Source organism: Tupaia chinensis, unplaced genomic scaffold, assembly GCF_000334495.1.
Source record: "Tupaia chinensis unplaced genomic scaffold, TupChi_1.0 Scaffold144602_1, whole genome shotgun sequence".
NCBI classification, from domain to species: Eukaryota; Metazoa; Chordata; class Mammalia; order Scandentia; family Tupaiidae; genus Tupaia; species Tupaia belangeri.
Window position 1 is genome coordinate 1468503 of NW_006204462.1, and position 6727 is coordinate 1475229.

The 6727-nt window shown below is 53.4% G+C and overlaps 1 protein-coding gene and 1 pseudogene across 1 annotated transcript in view; one reads left to right on the forward strand and one right to left on the reverse strand.

Moving 5' to 3' along the window:
* The window catches only part of LOC102473552 (tankyrase-1), a gene marked incomplete at its 5' end in the record, with an annotated part of 104330 nt that overhangs the window by 53994 nt on the left and 43609 nt on the right, over positions 1-6727 (reverse strand).
* LOC114005834 (uncharacterized) lies at positions 4083-4175 on the forward strand (annotated as a pseudogene).

Consider the following 6727-nt stretch of genomic DNA (forward strand, 5'->3'; position numbering starts at 1 on the left):
GGGGGCCCAGGTGGCTGTCCATGGTTCAAGTCCCAGACCTGGCAGCTTGCTGTCTCACTTTCCCCCTCTTTCTCTCTGGTCACATTAAAAAATATAATGACAATGAATGGAACTGAGTAATTCTTTAAAAAAAAAAAAAGTGATGCATCTTTGGGACCGGCAGATGGCACGACGGTTATACCGCCAGACGCTAACCCACAGAGACAACCACACCCTGAGTCCCGGACCTGGCGGCTTAAAACTCAGGCTGGACGTGTATGCGTGCATGCCCAAAATCCTAAGAAGAGAATGGAAGAGAAGACTGTGGTGTGGACAACCCCCAGGGGGTGATTTCTCGTTCTGTCTCTCTTGGTCAGCACATGCACCCTATAGCAAAAATCGCTCTTAAAAAAAAAAAAAAAAGTGATGCATCTTTATGAAATAAAAACCAAAATATGAAACATTTTATATCTAGACTGGTTGTTCCAAATGCACTAGTTGGGGTGCCTTAGTGTATATCTCAAGTGCTTATGCTTAGCATTTACAGGGTATTTTTAAAGGTTTGCTACGAAGGCCATCCTGAGTAGGGGCACTTGCAATCAGACCCTGAAAACATTCTCTTAAAAGGTATGCCATGAAGATTCTTTTTCTTTCTTTTTCTTTTTTTTTTTGAGAGGTTTTTGCTATAGGGCATGTGCACTCGCCAGACAGACAGAGAGAGACAGAGAGATAGAAGGCGAGAAATCACCCCCCAGAGGGGATGGCCACGCCGCAATCCCTTCTCCTCCATTCTCCTCTATGGGATCTTGGGCATGCACGCACACGCGCCCAGTGTGAGTTTTAAGCCACCGGGTCCGGGACTCGAACCGCGGTCAACTACGTGGGAGTCCAGCGACATAGCCATTACACTAACTGCTGGTCCCGCCATGAAGATTCTTGATACTCCCAGAAATGCCCTTTTATCATTCCAATTGAACTGGACAAGTGCCTGAACTTGCATGGGGTGATCTGTTTCCTGAGTGTTATAAAGTAACATGCAGAATGGCAGCGAGACAGGCGTAACCGGGCGCTCCTGGTGGCAAATTCCACCCCTTCTGCCCCCATAGGGAAGCCCTAACTGAGCCCCGTGTGACGGTACTGGGCACGGAGTCCCTGGGGCTCAGGCTAGAGGAGGTACGGGGGCATGTCACGACAGGACGGGGCCCTGTAAGGAGATGCCCGACAGTGGACACAGTGGAAGTGGCCAGGAAGAGCCTCCCAGAGCGGACTGTGCTGGCTCTCAGGCCTGGGGCTGCATCACGTAACACCTGCAAGGGACGTGTGTGAGTGCCAGGCTCACGGGAAAACACATCAGCGAGTGCCAACCATCCACGCAAGCGGCAGCCAGCACCTGCCCGGGCTTCTCCTCAGCCTTGCCCACCACGGTGGCCGCAGGAGGTTCTCAGCCGTGCTGCAGGCCTCACTCACCTCCAAGACCAAGTGGGGTTACTGGCAGAGGCAGGAAGACCTTTCACCCTAATCGCTAACAACTTGACCAGGAGACGCCCAAGTGTCACCTGTGATGTGGCTCTTGAGGACACGTCACGTATGCGCCATACCCACGCCAGTCGTCTGGTGCCTCTCTTCCTGTCCCCACCCGCCTACGGAAAACTGCAGGGAAGGAGGGCATCTGGAGGGGCATGGTGGGAGGAGGGGCAGGAGCCCAAAGCTGGAGGAAGGCGGTGACACCAGCCGAAGTGGACAACGAGGCCTTCCTACCCCTCCTTACTGCAGGGGTCTCCTTCCATGGTGCACGGCGGGCAGCGTGCTAACCCTCCTGACTCGCTAGTGGAGGGTCATGCTCGACAAACTAGAGACTGTTCTAGAGCAGCAATTCCCTGACAGGTACAAAGGAACACCCACAAGCATGGCAATTCTGTACGACAGTCCCGGCGTGAGCAGGGGGACATGGCTCGGTGTGGTCTCTGCATGACAGTGAGAAACGCGTGGTGGCAAGGCGTGCCCACAGATGTGCTCCAGCCCCACCCACACTGCACCCCGGGCACCCACCGTGGCTCTCCTGTAACCCCAACACCTGAACTGACACCCACTAGCGTTGGAAATCAGAGACTGGCGTGGTCGTGTATCCACCGGCACGTGGCAAGAATGGCGGGGATCCAGGGCACTCGTGGCAAGCCGGAGAGTCAGAACCACCTGACGTGGGCACTCCCTCCAGAAGAGGCTCTGATACGCCACATTACAGGCACCAGGAGACGCCACAGCACCAACACGAGTCAGCTCTGCCCTGCGGCAGCTTCCACTAACCCTGACACACGACCCAGCACGCTGCGGCCCCACGTCAGAGTCGAAAGGCACTTTAGAGCTCATGGGACCCGAACACTTCACTGCCCTTTTTTTAGGTTTTGCCATAGGGCACATGCACTTGCCCGGACAGACACAGAGGGGGGCACTGAGGAATCACTCCCTAGGGGAGATAGCCATGACGAAACCCTTCTCCTCCATTCTCCTCTCAGGATTTGGGGCACGCACACGCATGTACCCATTGTGATTTTAAAGCCGCCAAATCTGGGACTTGAAACATGGTCAGCAAGGTGGGAATCCACACCTCCAGCCCGCCACCTGCTGCCCCCAACCGTTCATTTCTTAACTTTCACGTCTTTGTCACCTCCACGGGGGGTGGAGGGAAGGCCCCTTGACGCCTTTACCCAGCGGTGCCTCCCCAGCCCTACAGCGAGTCAGGACCCTGGGTGCCCTGGTACAGCCACCGTGCTGGCGACCAGGCAGACCCAGTGCCTTCCCAGGTGGCTCCGGCCTTGCACAGCGGCACTCCAGGGCCTGCGCCACCACAGCTGGGCCCCGCCACCGTCTTAGGCTGAAACATTGAGGACTCAGGCAGAGCAAGACGTGAGGCCAGATCACCGGCTAGTCGCCGCTACAAGCTGAAATGAGCTCTTCCCTCCAGCTCCTGCTTCACCATGCCGGGCCCACATGCGACACTGCTTCCACGTTCTCCACGGGAAAATGGTCTGAAATCATGAGACACAAGCTCAAAAGCATGGACGAAATCTAGAAGCAAACCTATTTGGGGAGCTATTTATAAGATGCTAATTAAAACTAATTCACAAGCTTGCCCTATAGAACAGTGGTTAAATACGATCCTACATGACTGGACACAGATTGGACCCGGGCCCTGGCAGCTTGGAAAACATGCCAGGGGACCAGCAAATGGTGTAATGGTTACTTCACCAGACTCCCACACAGTCGACCGTGGTTTGAGTTCTGGATCCGGTGGCTTAAAACTCACACCAGGCGCATGTGCATGTGTGCCAAAAATCCTGAGAGGAGACTGGAAGAGAAGGGATTGTGGGGTGGCCACCCCCCCTGGAGGTTGATTCCTCACTTTCTGTCTGTCTCTCTGGCGAACACACACATCTTACAGCAAAAATCTTTCTCTTTAAAAAAAAAAAAAGGAAAACTTGCTGGACACACGCATGTGTGTGCACGATCCTGAGATGCAGAAATGGGGAGAGAGAGGGTTACGTTGTGACCACACTTACGAGAGGGGCTCTTCTACACTCCTGTGTGCATGTGCCCTCTACAAAAAGGAGAGTAAACTAAGACGAACTTCCTATAAGCGCTGTGTTAGATGAAGAGAGGGGAGTCCACCTCCAGAAGAGCTCATTCTCTCCTGGCTTTGTGGGCTCCCTGGTGACCTGCAGCTTATCTGCCCCATGCCCTGGGGCGGGGCCCTCTCCCGGAGGCGGGACGTGGGAGGACCTGTCCTGCCCTGTACACGCACTCATCAGAGGAGCGACCCAGCCACGAGCTGCACAAGCACACTGCTCACAGCGCTCACGGCCCCGCTCAGGCGCCCCACAGATGGGTTTGACCAAGCCCGCCTGGAGTGACCCTGCTGGCCTTCTGGAGACACAGCTACTGCAAGTGAAGAGCCCGGCGAGAGACCGCCCTGACTCCACAGCCCACGTGCTCTTCCAAGTACTGGCAGGTCTGCCTTCTTCAGTGCGTCTTCAACGCACAGTGCTAAATTCCACTTTATTTTGGACTGGTTTCCATTTGAAGATAGCTTTGAAGACTTGACTTCTGTGCTTGCTTCGGCAGCACATAGACTAAAACTGGAATGATACAGAGAAGATGCACCTGGCCCCACGCACATTCATGAAGTGGTTCATATTTTTAACAACACATGCACATCCATGTTTATTGCAGCATTATTCACAACTTCTAAAACATGGAATCAACCAAATGTCCAATAAAAGATGAACGGATTAAAGAAGTGTGGCACATATACGCTGTGGACTACCACCCAGCCAAGAAGAGCAGCGAGACCCTGGCAAGTGCTGGAAAGAGGGTGGGTTTGGAGGAGTCAATGCAGAGTGAAGCAAGCCAGACTGGGAATGAGAGGAGCTGTGTGCCCCACTCAGTATACACTGAATGTCTGCACTCCAGTGGGGACCAAAAGATCGCCATGTATTGAAAGCACGGAGCGCAGCTGTGGATTTTAGAGACAGTGTGGGAAGAGAGCAGCCAATGAGGGGGGTGGGATGGCAGGGAATCAAGGAAAAGAAAAACAAAAGAGTTAATGGACACAAAATATGGAAAATTATCTGTTGATGCGAATGAATATGGTAATATCTTTGGACTAATATACAATATATTCATGCTGGGAAAATTCAGTTTGTATGCTGCTAAGATGTATAGTGATTGGGGACCAGCAGGTGGCATGGTGGTTAAGATGCTGGACACTCCCACGTGGCTGACCACAGTTCTAGTCCCGGACCTGGTGGTTTGCTTTCTCATTTTCCTTCTCTCTCTGGTCAAATTAAAATAAATGAATGAATAAATTAAAAATTAATTCTTTAAAAAATGTAGTGATTAAATGTGAGAAAGGAAAAAACAAAGACAACTCTCTCCTGCTTCCAGAATTTACAGAGCACTGAGTGTTCGAGGAGGCACGCATCTCTGCAGGAAAACCCCGATGCCTGAGACACCTTCGGCGGCCTGCTCTACATCCCAGCCACGCTCCCCTCGGTGCCTGCGCACCACACCTGCATTCTGACAGGGCACACAGGTCTACATCCCGACACTGTGACCAGCACAGGGTCAGCAAAACACCTCCCTGCACCTACACTTCACAGCCGAGCCAGGGCAAAAGGGGGCTGGGGCGCCTCTCCCAGCAGGCTGACAGTGCCCTGGGCGTCCAGCCCTGCCGCGTGAGCTCCTGCAGAGCAGCCCAGAGCCCGCCTCCCCAGGCACGCGGCACAGCAACCTGCCCACGGTGGGCCTGAGTGCTGCCTGACCAGGCAAATGACAGGAGCAGAGACGGGAATGCTGGAATTACATGGAATATGGCTTTTGAAACAGCAACAGTCAAATATGAGTTACTTGCAAAAGTGAGGTACACACACAGCACAGGAGATGTAAGCAAGATGGCTTGGTTCCTGCTCAGGGACAAGTGTGGTGGCCTCTGACCTCACCTCCACCTTCTCTGAGAGGACAGTTACTGTGTAAGGCGATAAAGTTAGCTCAGAAAAAAAACAGAGGGACCAAAAAGAATTCTTAAGAGGTCTGAGTGTTGGACTAACTTGAGATGTATTCAAATTTGCATTTTCATTTACTGCAAAGCGTGTCCTTCTGTTAATACTGAGAAACGGGAGCATGCCACCACCTCCCTGCACACATCCAGCAAGGCCAGGGCCTGCAGAGGCTGGTGGTAAACGCCCAGTATGAGCGGGCAATACTGGGAGGAGGCTTAGAGGACACGGACGAGCCACGTTGCAGACTGCAGGAACACAGAGGCCAGCCAGAGACGCTGCCCAAGGTCTGGCTGTGCTCCGCGGCAGCGGCACTGCAGGCTCGAGCACTGAGCATGGGGAGAGGGCACCTGCCTGAGCTGTGTCCCCACATGGCCACATCAGAGCTACTGCCACTATGGAAGGAGCACCTGAGGCCGAAATACCACAGAATATGAAAGCTTCCTGCCTTTGCTTTTCAGAAACAAATAAATGAATGAAATTTCTAGAGTGGCTGAGCTCCAAGTCGGACTCACGTATGAAATGTAAGCTAGCAGGCCGACGTGAGCTACGGAACCCCTGATGGGACAGGACTCACCAGCTCCCTCAGCCCTGGGCCACTCCTGTCACAGGTCCACAGGGCAGAGGGAAGAAGCAGCTGGAATCTCCTCTCCTGCATGACCCCAGACTGCTGAGGGGACTACTGCGCCTCAACCCCACAGCACCCAGGCGAGTTTTCCACCGACCACATACTTTACGAGGAGCGTTTCTTTTCCAGACGCATTACGAAACCAACGCTTCCACAGGTTTTTAAAATGTACTAGCCAGGAACTGCAGTAAAAACTAGGACAGAAAAAGGCACAGCGAAACATCAATGTGGTCATTTAGAAAACCTCTAAAAAAGGACTTGATTCTGCCTTATGTTCTAAAATGAAATTGAAGAAATAAAAAAGCTTTATATACCTGACTGACTGACTATGTTTGAGAAAGTACCATGATCCTCTCAATATGTACCCTGACTTCCAGAGACTTGCCATTTGGTGGCGCGGGGAGTGTGCACACTCCCTCGGACCTGTCAGCAAGGCAAGGAAAGGCCCAGCACAGGCACCCCCCCCCCCCACCCCGCGCCCAGCCCAGGACGCAGGGCCCTGTGGCTGCACTGCCTGGCGCATCTCGGGGGAGGTGCCCCGCCACCGCGGGGGCGCCGGCTGGGGACA